The sequence below is a fragment of the Monodelphis domestica genome, chromosome 1, assembly GCF_027887165.1.
Source record: "Monodelphis domestica isolate mMonDom1 chromosome 1, mMonDom1.pri, whole genome shotgun sequence".
In the NCBI taxonomy this organism is placed as follows: domain Eukaryota; kingdom Metazoa; phylum Chordata; class Mammalia; order Didelphimorphia; family Didelphidae; genus Monodelphis; species Monodelphis domestica.
Genome location: NC_077227.1, coordinates 402369250 through 402393256, shown reverse-complemented (window position 1 = coordinate 402393256; position 24007 = coordinate 402369250). Strand labels below are relative to the sequence as shown.

Sequence of the window (24007 nt, the reverse complement as noted above, 5' to 3'; positions counted from 1 at the left end):
TTCAATAGCAGGGGAGTTTTCTCTGCCAGTGAAATCACTAATCCAATCTATAGCCTTTGTTCAGTCAACTGGATTGGAGAGTTCCATTACCCTGCTCACCCAGAAACAGATCAGGCTTAGTCTAGGGCAGTAATGGCAAACCTATGGGTGGGTGCCAGAGATGGCACACAGAGCACTCTCTGTAGGCACTTGCCCACTTCCCCCCACCCCAGTACAGTACTAGAAAGGCAGAGGGATTTGGTTGGAGCTGCTCCCTTCCCCCACTCCACCATGTCTGATGACATTTTTTCATTCCCCTGCCCCTTTGCCCAGCAACCAATGGGGGTGCACAGGGGGAAAAGTGGGCAGCTCACAGGCAGCAGAGTTAGAAGGCAACAGAGCATTAGAACCACTCCCCTCCCCCTCTCTACACATGCTGAAGACATTCCTCACTTCTCCCACCACTCTGCTCAGCAGCCCAGTGGAAATGCTTCCTCCCTCCCTAGTGTGGAGTAAGAGGGGGCAAGGTGCTCAGCACTGGGTGGGGGGAGGGGTATAGCATGAGGTCTCTGGGTGGGGCAGACATGGCACTCAGTGGGGAGCTGGGGGCAGGGTGTGGTAAAAGATTCACCATCACTGATCTAGATCATAGTCCAAGAAAAGAAATAGCTTTAGAAAACAGAGCTTGATTCTGAATACAACACCGGGGAACCTTGTACTTTACCAGCCTTTTGTTTTCCTACTAGAGACACTTGACTTTGTCTCCATCCCAAGAGATCTCCTTCCAGCACCACCATCTGTCCAGAAGGGGGACTATACTATTAATGCCACAGTTCCTGGCTGAAGAACACTCCTTTCTTTCTCTTTAGTTGGTTTTGTTTAGATTTTGTTCTTTCCTCACTTTTTTCCCCAGCTCAAAGATTCTGGCACTTCCAAGCCTATTACGTTCTTACATTTGGCAGAAGTGTGGGGAAGGTAAGCTTGGGCTGGGTTCGGGAGTCTCCCTCTCTATATTGGGGTTACTTATAGCTCCTCTTGAGATCCAAGCAGAGGATGCCAGGAGGAGGTCAGGAAAGCAAGGCCAGTTTTAAATTAAATGTCCCTTGCTCAGCATGAACTCTACATTCTGCGGGAAGGGGAGGGGGCTTCACCACATGAGCTCTCCCCAAGCGCCCTGAAGCACCACAGGGGCACTTCTCAGCTCTACCTATCGCATTTCAGCGGCTTCCTACCTACCGGGCAGCCATATGTTCAGCTCCATTTCATAGCCAGATGTATGTCAAACTTCTCCTCTTTAAAATGTAATTTTCCCCAGAATTTATTGGCATCCTACAATGCTGCTTCTTGGCTAAATAAGAGGCATTTCTGCCATTTGGGCCCAAAATAGCAACCCCACGTAATCATGACAGTAATCATGACCGGGGAGAGCGATGGAGCTCTATTTATACTGCACCTGAAGGTTAACGATACTTTTTCTAATGTTACTCGGAGTGCCTGGTTCATATGGCCCTGCAAGCCCGCCCAGGCCCCTGTTCGGTTCATATTACGAGTAGCAGATTTATATATAGATGCCCTAGCATCCAACTCAGTTTTATTTCAGCTTCAAGATTCTGTTTTAGGCCGGGAAGGAGAGGATTGGAAATGAAGCTTTCATCCACTGGCTTCTGTCCCATTCACTGATCCTTTACTGGATTGGACCCCAGGAATAGGGAAGGGCCCAATTACCCAGGATGGAGAGAGAGAGAGAGAGAGAGAGAGAGAGAGAGAGAGAGAGAGAGAGAGAGAGAAGAGACAGACAGACAAACAGAAATGGAAACAAACAAAACCAAAAAAAAGAGGCAGAGAGAAAAAACAAGTTTCCATTCTTTCTTATTACATTCCTATTACAATTCCTATTTCTGTTACAATTATATTATAATTACAATTTCTGTTCTTATTACAAAATTGCAGGATCCACCTATATGTAACAAAAACAATTCCTTATAATTAGTACTGTATAAAAATGGAAGCAAAATGAGTGGATTTTCCACAAGCAAAGATTATGAAATAGAGATTAACTGGGAGTAATGTTGAAGAGATTCCTTGCTCTGTATGTTTTGGACCAGATGATCCCTTAGATTTCATCTAGGTTGGAATTTCTGGCCTATAGAAGGAGGAAAACAGCAGTCAATGGACAATAGATTCTGGGTCCCAGTATTCAAATAGACTGGAGGAAGAACTTCCCTTTTAGAAGATATCATTTTAAATCTACTTCATGGCTAGGGGGTTAAGTGGGAAGAACACAATCTGGTATTTTTCTGTTGGGTGTTAATATTTAGCCTCATATTTTGGTCCCTTTTCTCTGAGCTACCTCATTGACTTAATACTTTTTAACTCAAGACACACCTTAACCTCTTAACTATTCTTTGAATCATGGAGATTAGATCTGAAGAGAACACTTAGTCCTAACCTCACATTTTATAGATGATGAAATTGTCTCAAGATTGTTAGCTGAACTGTCCAAAGTTGCATAACTAGTAAGTAAAAGAGCCAGGATTCATTCATATTCAAGATATTTTATTCCAAATTCAGTATTTTTTTCTCACTTTTACTTATTGGTTCTGGCTCTCCCCTCTGTGTTTTAAAAGAAATAATACATTTTTTCCCATTTGTATTAACTCCCCCCCAAAAAAAAATTACAGGGATTTAAATTTCTTTCTTTAATAGAATAGAATAAAATAACATACTCAAACTATAGAGATCACATTGTATACAATGAAGAAAATAATAGATTTCCAAATACAAACTGGAGGAAAAGTTTGTGATAATTCTACAAAAGTTATACATGCTAATAAGCTAATAGAACTGAGTCAAAGAAACAGAAATCAGCAAAAAGGAGATATAAATATCTTTATTTTTATATGGCATGATGATATATTTAGAAAACCTCAGAGAGTCAGCAAAAAATGGAAAAAGGCTAATTTGAGGTGATAGATAGGTATAAAACTATAGTAAGATATAGAACCAATCAATCCATTTATAAGTTTTTTGATATAGACTAACAAAACCTCAAAAGAAACAATACTATGAGAAATTCTATTTAAATATCTACAAATATGTAGATATCTGAGTTAGTCTATCAAACATGAAAATTTTACCTAAGTACAACTAAAAATAAAATAGATGTAAAGGAAAAAAATAAAAAGTGAGAAGTAAAAAAAAATTTGAAACAGATATTATTATCTGAATTCAAACTATATTAAATAGCAGTAAGCACCAAAGGGTACTGATTAAAATATTGAAAAAGTAGATAATTAGAAATTAGCTGAAGTAAGCAAGAAACAAAAATAACCAATAATATGTTTAATAAGTCCAATGTTTGATAAACCTAAAAACATAATCAACTGCAAATAGGATTCCCTTTTTTTGCAAAGATTTCTGGAAAAATGGAAATCAGTTTGGCAGAAATTAGGCATTAAGAAATTGAAATATGTTAATTTTTATAGTTTATCACAATATAACCAATGTCAGTATTATCTAAACTAATCAATCAACTTGCCTATGGGAAATGTGGTAGAAAAAGAAAAAATAGCAAAATTCACTAGAAGAAAAAAATTAATCTCAAAGGAAATGAGAAAAAAATATAATGAATGAAGAACAGATACCATTACTGGTTTCAAAATATATTACCAAGGAGTAATTATCAAAATTCTTTGGTATTGATTAAAATGTAGAAAAAGTAGATCAATAGATTATATGAGATGAGCAAAAAAACATAAAATAATCAACATGTTTGATAAGCCCAATGTTTAATACCTAAGAACATATGTTACTAGAAGAAGGATTCCCTTTTTGGCAAGAATTTCTGGGAAAACTGGAAATCAGTTTGGCAGAAATTACACAGAAATCCTAAATTGGTTCATAATAAGGCTAAATTGAATTCTTTAAGAATATAAAGGTTCATGCTAGCAACAAAATTAAAAGAGCAGTTAGGTCATCTCACAGATATAGGGAGTAATTTTAAGCAAAATATAGAAGTTATCACAAAAAAAATACAATTTATAACATTACATTATTTTATACTGAATAAACTGAATGAAGAAAGAATTAGAAAAGAAATATCAGCATTGCCCACATGGTCCAACACTTCAGAATGTTGCCCAATTCAGATTAAGATGTAATTAATGAATACTAAACAAAGTACATAAATATAAAATTAAATACTGATAATATTACATGTTATTATTTCAATGCTTTTATTAATTTAATTAAATATCTCCCAATTATGTGTTAACATTTTAAAAAAATTAATTGAGTTCAAGTACTTCTTTTCCCATCTATCCTTCTACCCTCCTTAGAAGAGAAGCAATTTGATCATTTTTATATATGTGAAGTTATGTAAAACATATTTCCATTAGCCATGTTGCAAGAGAAACCCCAGCTAAAAAAAAAGGAGAATTCTTACAGTATTGCTATTACTATCTACAATGTTCTCTTGATTCTACACAATTCACTTTATGTCACTTCATGTCTTACCTAGTTTTTCTGAAACCATCCTGCTCATCATTTCTTTTTTATTGAAAATTGTATTTAATTAATTAATTTAGAATATTTTTCCATGGTTACAAGATTCATGTTCTTTCCCTGTCCTCCCCCAAACCCTTCCCATAGCTGACATGCAATTCCTCTGGATTTTACATGTGTAAATGGGATCAAGACCCATTTCTATACCATTGATATTTGCACTAGGGTGATCATTTATAGTCTATATCCCCAATCATATCCCCATCAACCCTTGTGATAGCTGCTCATCATTTCTTATAGCACAGCAATATTCTATCACATTCATGTATGACAGCTTGTTCAGCCATTCCTCAACCAATTGGCATTCCTTCAATTTCAAATTCTTGCATCTATAAAGATTTTTATACAAATGACTCCTTTTTACTTTTCTTTGATCTCTTAAGAATATATTCCTAGTAGTGATATTGCTGGGTCAAAGGGTATGAACACTTTTATAGTCCTTTGGTTGGAGTTTCAAGTTGTTCTCCAGAATAGTTGGACAATTTGTAACTTCATCAACAGTGCATTAGTGTCCCAATTTTCCATATCCCTTCTAGCATTTGTCATTTTTCTTTTCTGTCATGTTAACCAAATTGATAGATGTGAGGCAGTATCTCAGAGTTTTAGTTTGTGTTGAGAATATTTTTTAATGTGACAACTGAAAATTTTTATTTCTTCTTCTGAAAAACCGCTTGTTTATATTCTTTGACCATTTATAATTTGGGAAATGACGTGTGTGTTTTTTTTAATGCATTTATCTCAGGTCCTACATATTTGAGAAGAGAAGCTTGTATCAGAGAAACTTGCTGTAATTTTTTTCTCCAGTTTCTTCTTTTCTTTCTTATTTTGATGGCATTATTTTTATTTGTGCAAAAGCTTTTTGATTTCATATAATCAAAATTATTCATTTTACTTTCCATGATCCTCTCTATTTCATTTGGTCATACATTCTTCCTATTATACATAGATCTAACAGATAAATTTCCCCTTTGTACCCCTAATTTATTTATGATATCATTCTTTAGGTCTAAATTATTTATGTTGGTCTGTGACTAGTTTCTGCCTGTGTCCCAGTTTTCCTAGCAACTTTTATTAAATAGTGACTTGTTAACATAAAAGTTTGTTTGATAAAACACTAGAAAATTACTATAGTCATTTACTACTCTGTGTTTTTACTGTCCAGTTATTTTCAGCCATGTCTTACTCTTTATGATCCCATTTGGGGTCAAATATATTAGAGTGGTTTGACGTTTCCTTCTATAGACTGTTTTGCAGATGAGGAAACAGGTCAACAGGAAACTTGCTCACAGTGACATAGGTCATAAGTGGCTATGGCCAGATTTGAACTAAAAAAGATGTCTACTTAACTCCAGTCTCAGCCCTCTATCTACTGTATCACCTAGCAATTCCTATTTATTATGTACTTAATTATGTACTCTATGGCTTAGCCAATACCAGATTGTCTTTATGATTACCACTTTGTGATATAGTTTGAAATTTGGTACTTCTAGGCCAGCTTTGTTCACATTTTTTTCATTGATTCTCTTTATAATCTTGAACTTTTATTCTTTTAGATGATTTTTAAAATTATATTTTCTAGTACTATAAAATAATTATTTGGTAGTTTTATTGATGTGGTTTTAGTGATTGGGTAAATTAACTTGGGTAGAAATTGTCATTTTCATTATATTGGATTAGCCTATTTATGAATAATTAGTATTTCTCCAGTTCTTTAGATTTGCTTTATTTATGTGAAAAAGTGTTTTGCAATTATATTCATATAATTCCTGGGTTTGTCTTGGCAGGTAGATATCCAAGATTTTTATATTTACCATGTTGACAGTAATTTTTTGTTTCTATCACTTCCTACTGGATTTTGTGGATTACATACAGAAATGCTGATAATTGATGTGAGTTTATTTTTTATCCTGCAACTTTGTTAAAATTGTGAAATGCTTCAATTAGTTTTTAGTTGATTCTCTGGGGTTCTCTAAGCATACCATCATATCTGCAAATATTAATAGTTTTGTTTCCTCATTGCCTGTTGTGTTATTCCTTCAATTTCTTTTTCTTCTTTTATTGTTAAAGCAAGCATTTCTAGAACAATATTGAATAATAGTGGCAATAATGGACATCCTTTCTTGGTCCTTAATTTTATTGGGAAGGCTTCAAGTTTATCCTTATTTCATAGAGGTTCCTTTGATTCCTATGCTTTCTAGTATTTTTAATATGAATAGGTATATTTTTTCAAAGTTTTTTTCTTCATCTATTGACATAATCATATGATTTTTGTTATTGATATGATCAATTATTCTAAAATTTTCTTTTCTTTTTTTTTAACCCTTACCTTCTGCCTTGGTTTTGGAACCAAATTGGTTCCAGAGCAGAAGAGTGGTAAGGGCTAGGCAATGGGGGTTAAGTGACTCGACTAGGGTCACACAGCTAGGAAGTGTCTGAGTTCAGATTTGAACCTATAACCTACTGTCTCTAGGGCTGGCTCTCAATCCACTAAGCCACCTAGCTGTCCCCTGATAGTTTCTTAATATTGAAATAGGCTTTTATTCCTGGTTATTCTGTGAGATCTTTTAAATATATTGCTATAATTTCCTTAATAGTATTTTGTTTCAAATTTTTGCATCAAGATTCATTTTGGAAATTGATCTATAGTTGTTGTTTTTTCTGGTTTTGCTCACCCTAGTTTATGTATCAAATGATTTTTGTATCATGAAAGGAATTTAGTACTACTTTTTCCCCCCTTCAAATAGTTTATGTAGTATTAGGATTAATTGTTCTTTAAAGGCTTGGTAGAATACATTTGTAAATTCATCTGGTCCTAGGGATTTTTTCTTTGGGAATTCACTGATGACATTCTATTTCTTTTTCTAAGATAGGTTTTCTTAAGTGCTCTTTTTCAGTTCACCTGGACAATTTATATTTTTGAAAATACCTATCCATATTTCACTTAGATAATCAGTTTTACTGCGTGTAATTGGGCAAAATAACTCCTTATAATTGCCTTAATTTCATTTTCATTGGTATTATATTTACCCTTTTCACTTTTGATATTGGCAATTTGATTTTCTTCTTTCTTTTTTTAAACCAGTCAATTGTTTCTCTATTTCATTGTGTTTTTTATAAAACTAATGTGTGGTTTTAACTTTATTTATTTTTTTTACTTTTAATTTTATTAAGCTGTTCCTTAAGTTTTAGGTCTTCCATTCTGTTTTTTTAATTGAGAATTTTTCATTTCTTCTTTTTTTAGTTCTTTTTTTAAAATTGCATGTCCAACCAATTGATATGTTCTCACTCTATTTTATTGATGTGCATATTTAGAGTAATATATTCTCCCCTAAGTACTGCTTTGATTGTTTTGTACAAATTTTGGAATATTTTCTCATTGTTGTCATTCTTGTTAGTGAAATTATTTATTGTTCCTATTATTTGTTCTAATTAAAATGGATAAGGAGAAAAACATCTTTGCTAAAAGACACCATAGACAATGAAGTAATAACAATACTAAACATATATGCACTAAATGGCATAGTATCCGATTTTTTAAAGGAAAGGTTAGATAAATTAGAAGAGGAAATAGACAGTAAAAGTATACTAGTGGGAGACCTCAGCTTTCCCCTCTCAGAACTAGATATAATCTAACCATAAAATAAATAAGGAAGAATTGAGGAGATGAATAGAATTTGAGAAAAGTTAGATATGATAGAACTCTGATGAAAACTGAATGGAAATGGAAAAGAATATACCTTTTTCATAACTGTACATGGCCCCTTTATTTTTAGAAAATTGACTATGTATTAGAGCGTAAAAATCCTCAAAACCAAGGCAAAATAACAGAAGTATTAAATGCATTCTTTTCAAACCATTATGTGATTAAAAATTATTTTCAATAAAGGGACAAAGAACCATAAATTCAAAATTAATTAAAATTAACCCACAGTTAGATGGCTCAGTAGATTGAGAACTAGGTGGGTTCAAATCTGGCCTCAGACACTTCCCAGCTATGTGGCCCTGGGCAAGTCACTTAACATCCATTGCCTAGCCATTACCACTCATCTGCCTTAGAACCAATACAGAGTATTGATTCTGAGACAGAATATATCTATGTAGAATCCTTCTAACTCTCTTAATAAAATTCTTAGAGTATGTATATATATATATATGTAAACCTATATACATATATAAATAAATGGTTTAAATTTCTCAAGTCCTTTATGAATTTTTATTCATATTTAGAATGAATTTGTCTTGAGTCACATTTTTATCTTTCACCTTTTCATAAGAATAGTTGAAAGTTCTCTATTTTATTAAATATTTTTTATTGTTTTTCATTAAACTTTTTTTTCCTAAAGAATTTTATTCAGTTTTTCTGGGTGCATTATTCTTGGTTGTTATCCCAGGTATTTTGCCTTCCAGAAAATCATATTCCAAACCCTTTATTCTTTTAATGTAGAAGTTGGAAAATCTTGTGTGATTCTTACTGTGGCTTCACTGTATTTAAAGGTATTTCTTCCTGATGTTGGCAATTTTTCTTTTTTTCCTAAGAACTTTAAAATTTGACTATAATATTCCTGGGGATTTTAATTTTTTTTAAATCTCTTTCAGAAGGTGATCTGTAGATTTTTTTTTCCATTTCTATTTTATTCTCTAGTTTTAGGATATTGGGACAGATTTTTCCTGATAGACTTGAAATATAATGTTTTTGATCATGGCTTTCAGGTAGTCTGATAATTCTTAAATTATCTCTCAATCTATTTTCCAGGACAGTTGCTTTTCTAATAAGATATTTCATTTTTTTCTACTCAATAAATCTTCAGATTGTTATTTGTTTGCAAAAGAGAAGGGTAGAAAAGTGATATGTAGCCTATTTAAGTTCTTACTCATCTAAGGGTTCTACATCTTACCTGATCCTCCATAATTCAGAGAGTGATAGGACATAAAAAACCAATAGCAAAATCCCATAGTGCCTCTTTACCTATCAAATATTTTGTTGTTATTGTTGTCAGGAGGTTAGGGTGGAGGCATTTTTTTTGTTAATATACTCTGACAAAATTGTTTCTAATTTTCAAACTTTGAAAGTAAATCTTGGACTCTGTGAAATCCTAAATATGATTTATAGCGTTTTCTATACAACAATCCTCTAAGGAAAGTAATATAATTATTATTGCCATTTTTAAGGAAAAAAAAAGTAGGCTGAGAAATTATATGTCTTGTCAAAATCACATAGCAAGTAGGTAGGGGAGCTAGGAATGAAACTCAAGTATTCTTACCATAGTTCAATGACCTTTTCCATTATGAAACAATTTTCCATATATAGGAATAGGTCAACTGCCATTCATTTCCCAGTTCAGAACATCTAGGGCATTATTGACCTAAAGAGATCACATTTCTGTAGGAGAGATATCTTGCTCACAACCTGCACACTCCTTAAGAAAAAGATGGAATCCTTGAATGGGAAGGAACCACAGAAGGCATCAAGACTGTTATCTCACCAGGGATCTCCTCTAAAAGATCCCCCAAAACCATCAACCAGATTTAGAGTCAAGTCTTCATTGAAGAAGAACCCTCACTAGCTCCTAAAGGGGTCCATTACATTTTTTTGAAAACGCTAATTGTTAGAAAGCTTTGCTTATTTAGGATTTCATTTCATCAGGTCTAAATCTGCCTCTCTGCACTTCCTATTTATTGCTTTTAGTTCTGTCCATTAGGGCTAAATAGGATAAGTCTAATACTCTTTCTCATAACAGTCCTTCAAATACCCATCCACAGATAGCATTGACCTTGCTAAGTTTTCTCCAATTCCGACTAAATATTTCTATTACTTTTAGAAGCCTTTCACTTCTGCTGATTGTCACTAACACAGATTACTACCCCTTCTATGCCTCAATGAGTTGCTATAGCCAAAATAATTTGCTACCACCCCACACTCAGGGCCAATTTTCTGAAAATGAGCTTCTCTGCTTTTAACTTGACTGATCCTCAGAAGACAGTTGCACAGCCCGTCAATGGGCTGCTCCCAGTTTTGGCAGGCCCTTTTGATAGATTGGACTTTCTTAGCATGGACTTCAAGAACCTTCAAGAACCATATTTAGGCCATAATGTGGTATCAGAAAAGGATTTTAGTGTAGGACGTTGCAAATCTATCAATAAATATTTTATTAAGGGCCTACTATGTGGCAGATACTCTATGCTAATTTCTGGGAATACAAGAGACAAAAGACAGTCCTTACCCTAAAAAACTTATAATCTAATGGAGTTGATAATATATAAATATTTTTAAAGCAAACTATAGACAGGGTATATTGGAAATAATTAATAGGGGAAGACTCTAGAAGTGAGAGTAATTATGAAAAGAATATAAGATGCTTAATAATGTGTCTTTGAAATGAATTAATTTCTTCAAATAACAGGCAGTATCCAACTTCTAAGTTTGTATTCTATAACCCCCTAGAGACATTCAATACTGCCTAACACCTAAAGCTTGCTCCCCCAACACTTTTACTGTACCTTAGTTCCTAATAACTTGACTCAGTCATTCTTAGGCTTTCGAAGCATAATCTGGTATGGGTTGTGACTGAGAAGAAGCATCAGAAAGGGAAGCAGATAGCTCCTCAGCTAGCTAAAATAAAGAGCAATATAGTCTCATTTTAAAAAAATTAAAATAACATAAAGAAATAGGAAAATATTGACTGAATGAATGAACAAAATAGAATCAGAACTACATGTACACTTTATTAAAATGTATTAAAATTAGTGGGCAGCTGGGTGGTTCAGTGGATTGAGAGTCAGGCCTGGAGATGGAAAGTTCTGGGTTCAAATGTGACCTCAGACACTTCCCAGCTGTGTGACCCTGGGCAAGTCACTTAACTCCCATTGCCTAGTCCTTACCACTCTTCTGCCTTGGAACCAATATACGGTATTGATTCCAAGGTGGAAGGTAAGGGTTTAAAAATGTTTTTAAATGGATAAAAATTATAGCAAGGTAAACATTTAATCATCTAGATGGAAAAGATATGATCTAGGAAACTTGCATAGGATACAACTTGGCACAGTAGAAAGAGCACTGACTCTGAAATTAGAGAGTGAGTTCAAACCCCACCTCTGATGATCACTGTCTGTATGTCCTTTGCCAAGCAAATTCCTTATGCCTCAATTTCTTCATCTATAAAATTGGATGGTTAATCTAAAGAGCTCTAAGATCTCTTGAAATTCTTGAGCTATGAGGCTAAAAATAGTAAAGGTACACAGAAGAAAAGCAAATCCTAATGCTATTATTTTGGTAAAAGCATATATGTGTATACGTAATTAAAAAGCAAATAGTCTGGAATATATGGTTTATATATTACTTCATAGCTCATTTCATAGTTCATTAATTTAGTTAAGATTAAGTTTATAGTAAAAGTTATTAAAGAAGAAAAAATACTAATTCCCAGCCAGCAATTTCTCCATTAAAAGACGCTGCAAGGGGGCAGCTAGAGCCAGACATAGAGATGGGAGGTCCTGGGTTCAAAATTGGGTTCATACACTTCCTATCTGTGTGACACTGGAAAAATCACTTAGCCTCCACTGCATAGCCTTTATCACTCTTCTACCTTGTAACCAATTGATTCTAAGAATGAAGGTAAAGGTTAAAAAAAAAAAGATGCAAGAGATTGGAGTACGAGTGAGAGGAAGAGAATTTGGAACTCAAAAAAAAAAAAATAAAACAAGGCTAAAAATAAATAACACATTAAAAGAAGAAAAAAGGATGCTGTAGGAATTTTAAAAGAGAACATTTTGAAAAAAAAAAGGATTTATTTTTATTTTACTGTAGGGAATTGTGCTGATTTATGATGAGGTACCTTGACACTTTTACTTGTTTTTTTAGATAGTCTTTTAGTAGATTTTTTATTATAATAATTATATTCATGTATACAGTTTACTCTGTATCTCACAAAGTTGTAAGGAAAGGACTTTGTAAATAGTAAGGCAAATATGGTTATCCCATCTTATAGATGAAGAAATTAAGATGCAAAGGAAAAGGTGAGCTATGCAAAGTCATAGAGCTAACCTGGAACTTCTGAAGGCTGCCTCTTTAAGACAGTGATAATAAAATGTTGGCCATAGTAGTAGATTGACTTTGCATCAAATTTATCATGAGATTAGAATCTTTGTGAGTACCTGATAGTGGATTGGATCCCCTGTTTTCTAAAACAAGGATTAAATAATAAATTATATTAAGTAGGCATAAAAATATTGTGCCAGTTGATTGAATGAAATGGCATAGCATAACTGAAGAGTCAATGATTTAGAAATCAGGGGATGCAGTCATGACTCCACCCCCCCCAATTTACTATGTGACCTTGGATAAATCATTCATCCTCTCTCGAAATTAGTTTCTCCAAAATAAAATTGAGGACTATAGATTTTTCTAAAGTCATAGGATGATAGATTTAGAGTTGGAAGGCTATTTACATCTAATTCAACCCTGTTGTTTTACTGAAGAGTAAATTAAAAGTTAGACGACTTGTTCATGATAGGTATAACTTGCTTGCAGGATTTGAACCCCAGTCCTTAGACAATAAAGTCAGTGTTCTTTCTACAGTGCCCTGAGCCTTTAAAATATACACATATCAAGTTACATTGATGCAATTTTTAATCATCTTTGTCTGACATTTTTGTGATCCATGTTGTCTCTGTCTCTCCCATCCTTCACTCTCCCCAAGACACCAGGAAATATATCAGTTATATGTGTGTAATCATACAATACATATTTCTATGTTCATCAGGTAGTGAAACAAGATACATATTGCTCCATCTGGAGAAAAATTCATGGAAGAAATAAAGTGAAGAATGGTATGCTTCAATCTACATTCAGATTCTGTCAGTTCCTTCTATGACAGTAGATAACCTTTATCATTTTGAGTCCCTTGGAGTTGTCCTGAATCTTTGCATTGTTGATAACATCTAGTGATTTACAAATATTATCTCATTTTACCCTACCAACAAATTTAGGAGACTGGTGCTTTTATTATTTCCATTTTACAGTTGAAAAAATTGATGAAGACAAAGATTAAGTGACTTACCTGAGATTGCAGAGATGAAATGTATGTGAAGCTCAAGTTTTTTTCTCTGATGATCCAGTCCACTGAGCCCGTTTGAGTTATCTAATTTCTAAGATTTGATAAAGTTTCTCTTGTTATGCCTTTGTGGTATTGAGGATAGTTGGGTTCATAATTAGTTTAACTTTCACAGACCAAAAGAATTGATTGATGAATTGATGAGAAACTCAATTAATTTGATTTAAAGGAATTGATAGCTAATGGGTGCTTTGACTAGCCTAAGCAACCCTTCCCCAATTCCTCCTTCATTACTTAAAAAGGGAAAATAATATTGCAAAATAGTAGCATCACAGTGAAGTCTGTTCTCATCGGTGCTCTGGATTTACTGATCTTTCCTGTCTCATTCACCCCATGTTTGGAAAACATATTAAGAGTAAGTGTTCTTCCTAGCTGTGTGACCCTGAACAAGTGGCATAACCCTGATTGCCTAGACCTTGTCATTATTCTCTCTTAGAATTAATACTAAGGCTATTGAAGATAAATAAAAAGAGTAAATATAAAAAGATAGAAAGATTCAAGGGAGATAAAATAGATAATTTTGATGACATTAAATAATTTTTTTACACAAACAAAACCAATGCAGCTAAAATTAGGAGAAAATTAAGAAACAGGGGGAAAAGTCTTTGAAGAAAATTTCTCTGACAGATATCCCATTTCTCAAATATAATTTTACTACAGACTTAATAAGTTATTACTGCACTGAATTAAATTGAATAGAACATTCTTGGAACCAGATGGACATATTTACCTGGAAACCAAGCCCTGGGGCTTTGGTGCTTTATCCTGTGGGAATTCCTGAGCTGATTTGCAAAGAGGAGATGCTCAATGATGAAGTTGGTGAAAGAGTGTAGGAGAGACTGTGCTAAAGGCACGTGTGAGTATTTAGCAATTGATGTATAGCATACAACTTTCATGCACTTATAATCTCTTTGCTACTCTGAACTTTCAGAAGTGTGACATATGACCTTAATTTCCTATTTTGTAAAACATTTCTGGGCATGTATATCTCTAGGAAAAAAATATAGGTGAAAAAACCAATAACTCAAAGAACTTTATCTCCTTCAGCTATTTTCTGTCCAACTTTTGTCCCTGTATTGTAGGCTGAGTTAAGTTCCTTGAGTTTTTAAAATGCTTTAAAACCTTGCTTTCTCAGTGCTCAAAGATTTCAACAAAGGCCAAAAAGATTTCTCTAAAGTATAATTTCCCTTCTGGCCTCTTGAGAAACATTCCTAGCAAAGCTGTCACAAACGTGTCACAAGGGAAAGTCTAGTAAAGCTGAGGGGACCCCATCAACCTCAAGCTAACATGTTCTCCAAAATTTACCACAGGTCTCTGTGCAGATGTTGGAAGTGAGCCAGCATCTGCCAGTAAGCGAGATGGCCCCATATTGGCTTTGTCGCTAGGATATTTATAGGGAAAGTTCATTCTAAGCTTCAGGACAGCACCTTCAAGCTTATAAAGGTTACAGGATAAGGAGAAGAGAAAAAGAAAGCAGCATGGGATAATGGAAAGAGGGTTGGATTTAGAATCAGAAGAGCTCAGTTTGCATTCCACTTTTCCATTTTACTATCTTTATGATTTTGGATGATTTCTTTAACCTTGAAACTGAGTTTCAATTTCTCAATTATAAAATGAAAGGATATAGCTACATGATCTCTAAGATCCCTTAAAACTTTAAATGTGTGATCCTATGAAATGGGGAAATGAGTTGGTTGGCACCCATGAAGATCATTGCTATACCTAGAAGTGTTAAGTCTGCTGGCCACTCCAGGAGAATGAAATAGAAGTCAGGCATGAATGAGTCTGCTGACTAATCTATCAGAGCTATGCCCGAGAGGTCCAGGGGTGGAAACCATTTATTTATAATTAGAGAAGCAATGAGCTGTGTCAGGCAGACGGAAGCCGAATTTCACAATTCAACATTCCTAGAGAAAATGTTCAATAATAATTAAAAACAACAACCACCACCAAAATCTAAGCCAGAGGAAATTTTTATCTAATTTTAGAATCCTTGGCATTAGTCAACTCAGTGTTTCAAATGGTTGTAACACTGGGTTCTGAAGTGGAACAAGTTTATGGATGGTCCTGACTGCTATGACTGGTCAATCTGCCTTCTTTGTGGCAAGTGATAGTCAGTCAATCAACAAGTAGGCATTAAATATTTATTATGTGTTAGACACTGTGTCCAGTGCTGGGGATACAAAGAAAGATAAAAACACCTTCTCTACTCTCAAAAATTAGTTGTATGAACAATATATTTCTATATTGTATATATGTGTATGTATGTATATATGTACATGTATACATATGTAAATAGAAGTTAATCTAGAAGAAAGATAATAGTGGTAGAGGGAAAGATGTTTTCTAGAAGGTGGGATTTGAACTGAGTTTTAAAGGAGACCAGAAAGGCTAGAAAGTCAAGAGGATGAGGGAGAACATTCTCACATAGGACATTTCAAGATGTGAGTAAGCCCTTCTTCCTCTAGACAAAATGCAGAATGCCCTATGCATAAAGAAGGGACTAAAAACATGATCAGACTTTGGTAGGTGCATGATTATAGCCAACAGTGACAATAAAGTTTCCCACATTAGCTAAGAGTAAGAATTAGAATGGCATTCATAGAGCTCTGCTTAAGATACTGACATCTATTCCTCCCAAAGAAGGGTGAAAATATTCTTTCCCATGTTCCCCCTATCCAGCACCCAGTGCAAAACTAATCTTCTCCATCTCTAATTTCCACATATCCACCCACACTCAAGTATTCAGACAATTCCACTGCCACAATCAATGAATAATTACTTCCTAAATATGTAGACCATACTACCACTCCACTTAATAAACTTCAGGATCAACTACGACAATTTTCATTTAAAGCCCTGTACCAGAGGTGTCAATCCCATTCCCATATGTGTTTTAAAAAAAAGAAAAGAAAAACAGATTAGAATGTAGCTTTTCTCTGATTTTAATGTTTTGATGTATTTTTTAATAAAAAGGTCACATATAAACATGTGTGGAAGTTGGCAATATAGGAACAAGAATTCATCTGAATTTTCTCAATGTTCATCTCCAAATAACTCTAAAATAAGACTTCAAATTGAACTCTGAAGCAGCAGAGACAACAAAAGGTGAGAGTGAGACATTCTTAATTCTCAAGACAATTTAGGAAGTTGTCAGGAAAGCTGTCACACCATTATAGTAATTCAACCCAGAGTACAGTGTAGACAGTTCCCCAACAATACCAGCAAAAGACCTTGGTGGTGGCTGCAACAATGGTAACAGTAGCTTTGGAAGCTCTTAGCCTAAGAGTGTGAGGTCAGAATGACTAACCAGACAAATCAGAAAAGATTAGGTCCCAATTCCAGGGTGAAAAAAAGTCTTAATTATTAGTTCAATGGTTTTCTTACTTTCAATTTTATTATTTTATCATTAATTATTACTCACTTTTATTAACCTTTGATTTTCAGGATTTCTAATTGGGTATTTAATTGGGCATTTTTAATTTGTTCTTTTTCTAGTTATTTTAATTATATGTCCAATTCATTGATCTGCTCTTTATGTATTTTATCGATGTAAGGGTTTAGAGATATAAATTTTCCCCTAAGTGCTGCTTTGGCTGCATCCCATAAATTTTGAAGTATTGCCTTGTGAGTGGCATGATTTTTAATGACATTGTTGATTGTTTTTATGATTTGTTCTTTGACCTGCTCATTCTTTAGACTTAGATTATTTAGTTTTCAATTAATTTTTAATCTATGGTTCCATGGCCCTTTATTGAATGTAATTTTTGATTCCATTCTGATCTGAAAAGGGTACATTCAATATTCTGCTTTTTTGCATTTGGTTGTGAGACTTTTATGCCTAACAATTTTTATGTAGGTGTCATATAACACTGAGAAAAAGGTATATTCCTTTCTATTCCCATTTAATTTTCTCCAGAGATCTATCATATCTAACTTTTCAAAAATTCTATTCCTCTCCTTAACTTTTATTTTTTTTTTGGTCAGATTAACTAGTTCTAGGAGGAGAAAATTGAGGTCCCCCACTAGTATAGTTTTACTGTCAACTTTTTCCTATAACTCATTTAAATTCTCTAAAATTTTGGATGTTATAACATGTGGTACAGATATGCTTTTTTATTAGTATTACTTCATTGTACATGGTACCTTTTATCAAAACATAGTTTCCATGCTTATCTTTTAAAATTAGATTGATTTTTTTGCTTATGATTTTGATTTTTTGATTATGATTTTTATCCCAGCTTTTTAAATTTTCTTCTAAAGCATAATAGATTTGTCTCCCTGTTTCAAATGTATATCCTGTAAATAATATATGGTGGAATTTTGTTTTTTTAATTCACTCTGCTACCTGCTTCTGTTTTACAGTTATTTCATCCCATTCACATTTATATTTATAATTACTGTATATTTCATCCATTCTATATTTTTTTCTTATTTACCCTTCTCTCTCTTTCCTTTCATGGTTTCCTTCCTCAAAGATGTTTTGCTTCTGACCATCACCTCCCCCAACATGCTTTCCCTTATCCCCCTATTCTCCTGTACAGTAAGATAGATTTCCAAACTTAACTGAGTGTATATGTTATTCCCTCTTTGATTCAATTCTAATGAGCATAATATTCAAGTATTTCCTATCCATTCCATCTTCCTCTTCACAGTATTTACTGTTTCATGCTCTTCTTGTGAGAATTTGTCCTATTCCATCTCTCCTTTTCTCTTCTCCCAGTGTAATCCTTAATTAAAAAAAAAATACATTATCCCATCATCTTCAACTTACTCTTATATCCTCTGTTTATGCACACTCTTTCTAATTGCCCTAATAGTGATAACATTTTTAAATAAGTATCCATAGTAGTTAATGACCATAGTAATGGTCAAAAAAAAAAACAAAGTAAAAAAGTTTGATAAACCCAATGATCTGAGTTTTTGGAACAAGAACTCACTATTTAACAAAAACTTGGAGAAAATGGGAAGTAGTATGTAAGAAACTAGATATAGGTCAATATATATCAAGATAAGGTCAAATGGGTACATGATTTAGACATAATGAGTGATACTATAACAACATTAGGGGAACATGGAATAGTTTCTCTGTCAGATCTATCAGTAAAGAAAGAAATGATGGCCAAATTAAAGGATAAATAACATTACAAAATCTAAAAGAAACAATTTAGATTATATTAAATTTAAAATTTTTGTATAAGCAAAACCAATGCAACCAAGATTAGAAAGTAAACAGAAACCTTGGGAAAATTTTGTACAGCAAGTGTCTCTAATAAAGGCCTTATTTCTCAAATATATATAAAGATCCAAATTAAATTTATAAGAACATAAAACATTCCCCAATTAATAAGTTGTTAAAAAAATATGAACAGGAAGTTTTCAGATGAAGAAATTGAAGCTATTTATAGTCATATAAAAATGTTCCAAATCACTATTGATTAGAGAAATGCAAATTAAAATAATTTAAGTACCACATCATACATATCAGATTGACTACTATGACAGAAAAGGAAATGTAAGGGATGTGGAAAATTGATACACTAATGCACTGTTGGTACAGTTGTGAACTAATTCAACAATGCTGGGGAGTAATTTGGAGCTATGCCCAAAAGACTATAAAATGCATACCTTTTGACCCAGCAATACCACTACTAGTTCTGTATCCTAAAGAGATCAAATAAAAAGGAAAATGATCTATATGTACACAAATATTTATAGCAGCTCTTTTTGTCTTGGCAAAGAACTGGAGACTGAGGGGATGGCCTTCAATATGGGAAAGGCTGAATAAGTCACGGTAAATGATTATGATTAAATACTCTTGTATTATAAGAAATGATGAGCAGAATGATTTCAGAAATACTTGGTAAGATGTATAAACTGATACAATATGAAATGAGCAGAACCAGGAGAACATTGTACACTGGAGCAATATTATACAATGATCAACTGTGAATAATAGCTATTCTCAGCAATATATTCTCACCTTCTTTTACTTTGTTCCACACAACATATTCCTTAGTCCAGCTACACTGATCCTCTCATTGTTCCTCAAAGACATTACTCCTCTGTCAGGCTCCATGCTTTTGTACTATCTCTCCCTCATGCCTGGAATGCTCCCAATGCACCCTCTGAATTTCCCTGCTTTTCTCAAGACCTGATCCCATTTTCTCTAGCTGTTAGTCCTTTCCCCCTTTGAGATTGCCTTTCATCCACTCTGTTATATCTTGTAAGTACCCACTAACTTACATGTTGATTCCTTCTTTAGAAGCAGTTCAATCAAGCAGTGAAGAGCACTAAATCTGGGGTCAGGAAGATCTGAGTTCAAATCAACTGTTAGCTAGGGCAAGTCATTTAACTTCTTTAATTCAGTTCCAACTATAAAATGAAGAGAATAGTAACATCTACCTTACAGATAATAAAATTATATTTGTAAAGCGCTTAGTAAGGTGGTGCGTGGCAAAGTAGGTGCCAAATAAATGTTTGTTCCCTTCCATTTCCCATTAGAAGTCTCTTGAAAGCAGTGACCAGTTTTGTATAACTTTGTATCTTCAGTACTTAGCACAATATCTGATATATAGTAAGCATGTAAATAATGCGTGTTAACTGACTGGTTTGTTGACTCCATCCTGTCCAAATCCTTTTTTGCTATCACCTATGCACCTCTACGGTATTCTCCTTCCTCTCTTCCCAGTATTCACCCTGACCTCCTAGAACACCCTGGTTTGCCAGTTCTTCAACTTCATTGACTTCAATGACTTCTGTCTCCAATCTTCTTCACTGACACACTTCCACATCCACATATCATTCAATTCAATTTCCTCTAGGTGTTAGAGTTCCTAGCTATGATTACATGGGCTCAGGGATGACAGAGAAATTAAATAAAAATTTAAAAATATTCTATTAAAATCTATTGTGTAGGGGTAAAGAGAAGAAGCTAGGTGATTCAGTGGATTGAAAGACAGGTTTGGAGACAAAAGGTACTGACTTCAAATCTGGACTCAGACACTTCTCAAATATGTGACCCTGGGCAAGTCACTTCCCCATCTCCCCTACCTTGGAACCAATATTGATTCTAAGAAAGAAGGTAAGGGTTGAAAAAAATCTACTGGGTGCCAGGTCCTTTACTGGAGGTGCTAGGGAAGACAAAAATGAAACAGACACTGCCAAAGTTTAAATTTAAATTTTGGGAAAACCAATGGGGTCACCAAAGAAGGGGGTTTCAGCAAAGTCAGACAGAGTCAGGAACTGGTGATTTACAGGTTGGTTATCTTCAGTTTCAGGTTCTGAGCTACTAAATAAACCATTAGAATCAGAATATCTTAGAATGTTAAGGTAGTTAGGTGGTGCCATGGACAGAGTACTGGGTCCAGATTCAAGAAGGATCAAGTTTAGATTTTATTTTAGAATCTGACTGAGAGACCCTGGGCAACTCCTCTACCTTCCATTTGCCTCAATTTCCTAGGATAGTTGTGAGTATAAAGCGAGATATTTGTTATGCATTTAGCACAGTGTCTGGTATTTGGATGGTATCTTTGGATGATAGATTTATAAATTTTTCTTGTCATCAAGCCTCACTTTGGCTTTCTGCAGCTTCCATCTCATTGTTCTTTATGATGGTTTTCAAATACTTGTAAATAAAAACCAGGAACCTCTGCCTCCATCTTCTTTTCTGCCTATGGAAAATCTCCCAATTCTTTCAATCAATTTTCTTCTTCCTTCTCTTTTCTCTCTTTTCATTGTTCTTATGTACTTTCATGTACTTTCATGTACTTATAAAACTCAAGATCATTTATGGTATGTTGCAACTAAGAACCTTGTCTTTCTTTCAGACTATCCAAAGATGCTCAGACTCTTGCCATGGGCCTCTAGGGTATTCTGTGTACTTCCTATGTTCAGAGGCAAAGAGAGACCCTTGGGGCTTAAGCCTAGAGATAGCTTTGGGCCTGATATTATTCCCAAGGCCCCAGTTAAGAAGAGTAAAGGTTACAGAATTTCCCCAGTCTTCATGAGAAACCCAAGCAATTCTTTCCCCTAGCCCTCAGGGACATTGGTTGAAAGCAATGTAGTCCTACTAGTCAGTAATGAGCTAGAGTCCCACCACAGGGCATAAAAAAGGAAGCTGAATATAAAAAGGAACATGGACTCTTTCACTAAGGAGGCTAGCATTCCGTCCTCAAAAGGGTACCCAATCTCATCCTATACCTAGCTCATCTGAATAGCATATTTGCTTTCTAGAGTCTCTACCTTAAGAGGAATCCATTTGGGTCAGTCATGTTTCTTGACATACCATCCACCAAGTGGTCCATCACAGCTTGAAGGTTAGCTTGGATTCTTGAAGCCTGGGCCAGTGGATGACAAATTACTACAGGTCCTACCAGCTCAGAACCCCTCTAAGTAGGGCCCTGAAGAAAAGTTGCCTCTGTCACCTGAAGACCAGCTCAGGGATGCCCAGAGGGCTCACCTTTGACAGGCTGGCCAGAAAGGGATGCCTATTTTTTGGCCCCAACAACTTCTGAAAACTCTCTACTAAGTCACAGGAAGACTAAGGAAGCAGACATGAACATCAGGCCCTTATCTAAAACCTAATGCCTATGTGACCTCAAGTAAATCATCTTACCTTTCAGGGCACTGACTCCTACATCTATTAGCAGAAAAAGTCTAATCTCACCCCCTTATGAGAACCTTTCAACTAACTGCAAATAAAAATCATGCCCTTCCACCTCAGTCTCCTTTTCTACCTGTGAAAAATCCTACAGTTCTTTTAATGGGTTCCTTTCTCCCCTTCCCTTTACGCCCTTTTCATTGCTTCCCTTCCCACCACTGGAAGTAGTTCCATCTGTTAGATGTAGGTTAAATGTTAAGGTCTCATCCAGCACTAAATCTGTGATCCTATGCTCCATGTCAATCAAAAGATTTATTATTTAATAAGGGGAAAGACTTGTACAAGAATATTCATAGCTGTGCTCTTTGCGGTGGTAAAAAATTGGAAAATGAGGGGATGCCCTCCAATGGGGAATGGCTGAAGAAATTGTGGTATCTGTTGATGATGGAATACTATTGTGTTCAAAGGAATAACAAAGTGGAGGAATTCCATGGAGACTGGAACAACCTCCAGGAAGTGATGCAGAGTGAGAGGAGCAGAACCAGGAGAACATTGTACACAGAGACTGATACACTGTGGCACAATCAAATGTAATGGACTTCTCCATTAGTGGCAATGCAATGATCCAGGACAATTCTGAGGGACTTATGAGAAAGAACACTATCCACATTCAGAGGAAGAACTTTGGGAGTAGAAACAGAATAACAACTGCTTGATTACATGGGTTGAGAGGATATGGTTGGGGATGTGGACTCTAAATGATCACCCTAATTCAAACATCAACAACAGGGAAATACATTCTGATCAAGGACACATGTAATACTCAGTGGAATTGCACGTGGGCTACAGGAAGGGTGGGGGTAGGGGAGGGAGGGAAAGAATATGATTCTTGTAACCAAGGAATAATGTTCTAAATTGGCTAAATAAATTAATTTTTAAAAAGATTTATTTTTTCAAGTTTAAAATATTTCTTCAGTTCTCTTCCTCTTTCTTGAGAAGGGGGTACAGTACCAGGTGGATGTAGGGGAACATTTAGGAAGGACTAGCACCTCTGGCATGAGGGCTTGCTAAGACTTTTTCAGACTCATCCATCTTGTTGTCCACCTTTCATCCACTTCTCATTTCTAGTTCAGTAAAGCTGTAGCATAAGTAGAAGCTATACCCCAGTAAAACTGTCTCAGCAGACAGATTGAGGATAACTAAACAGACCTCATACCTATTGGAGAATTAGGGGGAATCCACCCCAAACAAGTATGTGAAGATTTCCCTGATGAAATGGGTGAATGAGAATAATTTGTTACAATGAATGTCTGAAATAGGCACCTCAGAGTGCTTAGAGCTTGAAGACACCAAGTCCATCCACTGTATCTTGGGCCATCATGTTGTCCTGACTTTTATGTTGCTACCAGATTTCAACAACTCTAGAAAAGAGAGAAAAGCTAACAATTTTATGCAATTCTGCCCCACTTAAATCAAATCCATGTTCAAGTCAAGACATCATGATGCCATTTGTCCTCTTAGAAAATGAAGGATTAACAACAATATGGTAGCAGTAGCAGTTACTGGTACAGTAGATAGAGCACCAGGCCAGGAGCCAGGAAGATCTGAGTTTGAATCTGTATTCAGATGCTTTCTAGTTGTATGACCATGGGAAAGTCACTTTACCTCTAATAATCTCAGTTTTCTCAACAGTAAAATGGGTATAATAATAGCATCTCCCTCACAGACTTGTGAAGATAAAATGAGGTAATAT

At 34.8% G+C, this 24007-nt stretch overlaps 1 long non-coding RNA gene across 1 annotated transcript; it reads left to right on the top strand.

The window, feature by feature from the left end:
* Positions 1 to 603: 603 nt before the first annotated feature.
* LOC103104664 (uncharacterized) lies at positions 604 to 23188 on the top strand. Its single transcript, XR_008915224.1, has 2 exons — positions 604 to 954; positions 22722 to 23188. It is a non-coding gene; the product is annotated as an uncharacterized LOC103104664 (long non-coding RNA).
* Positions 23189 to 24007: the final 819 nt, after the last annotated feature.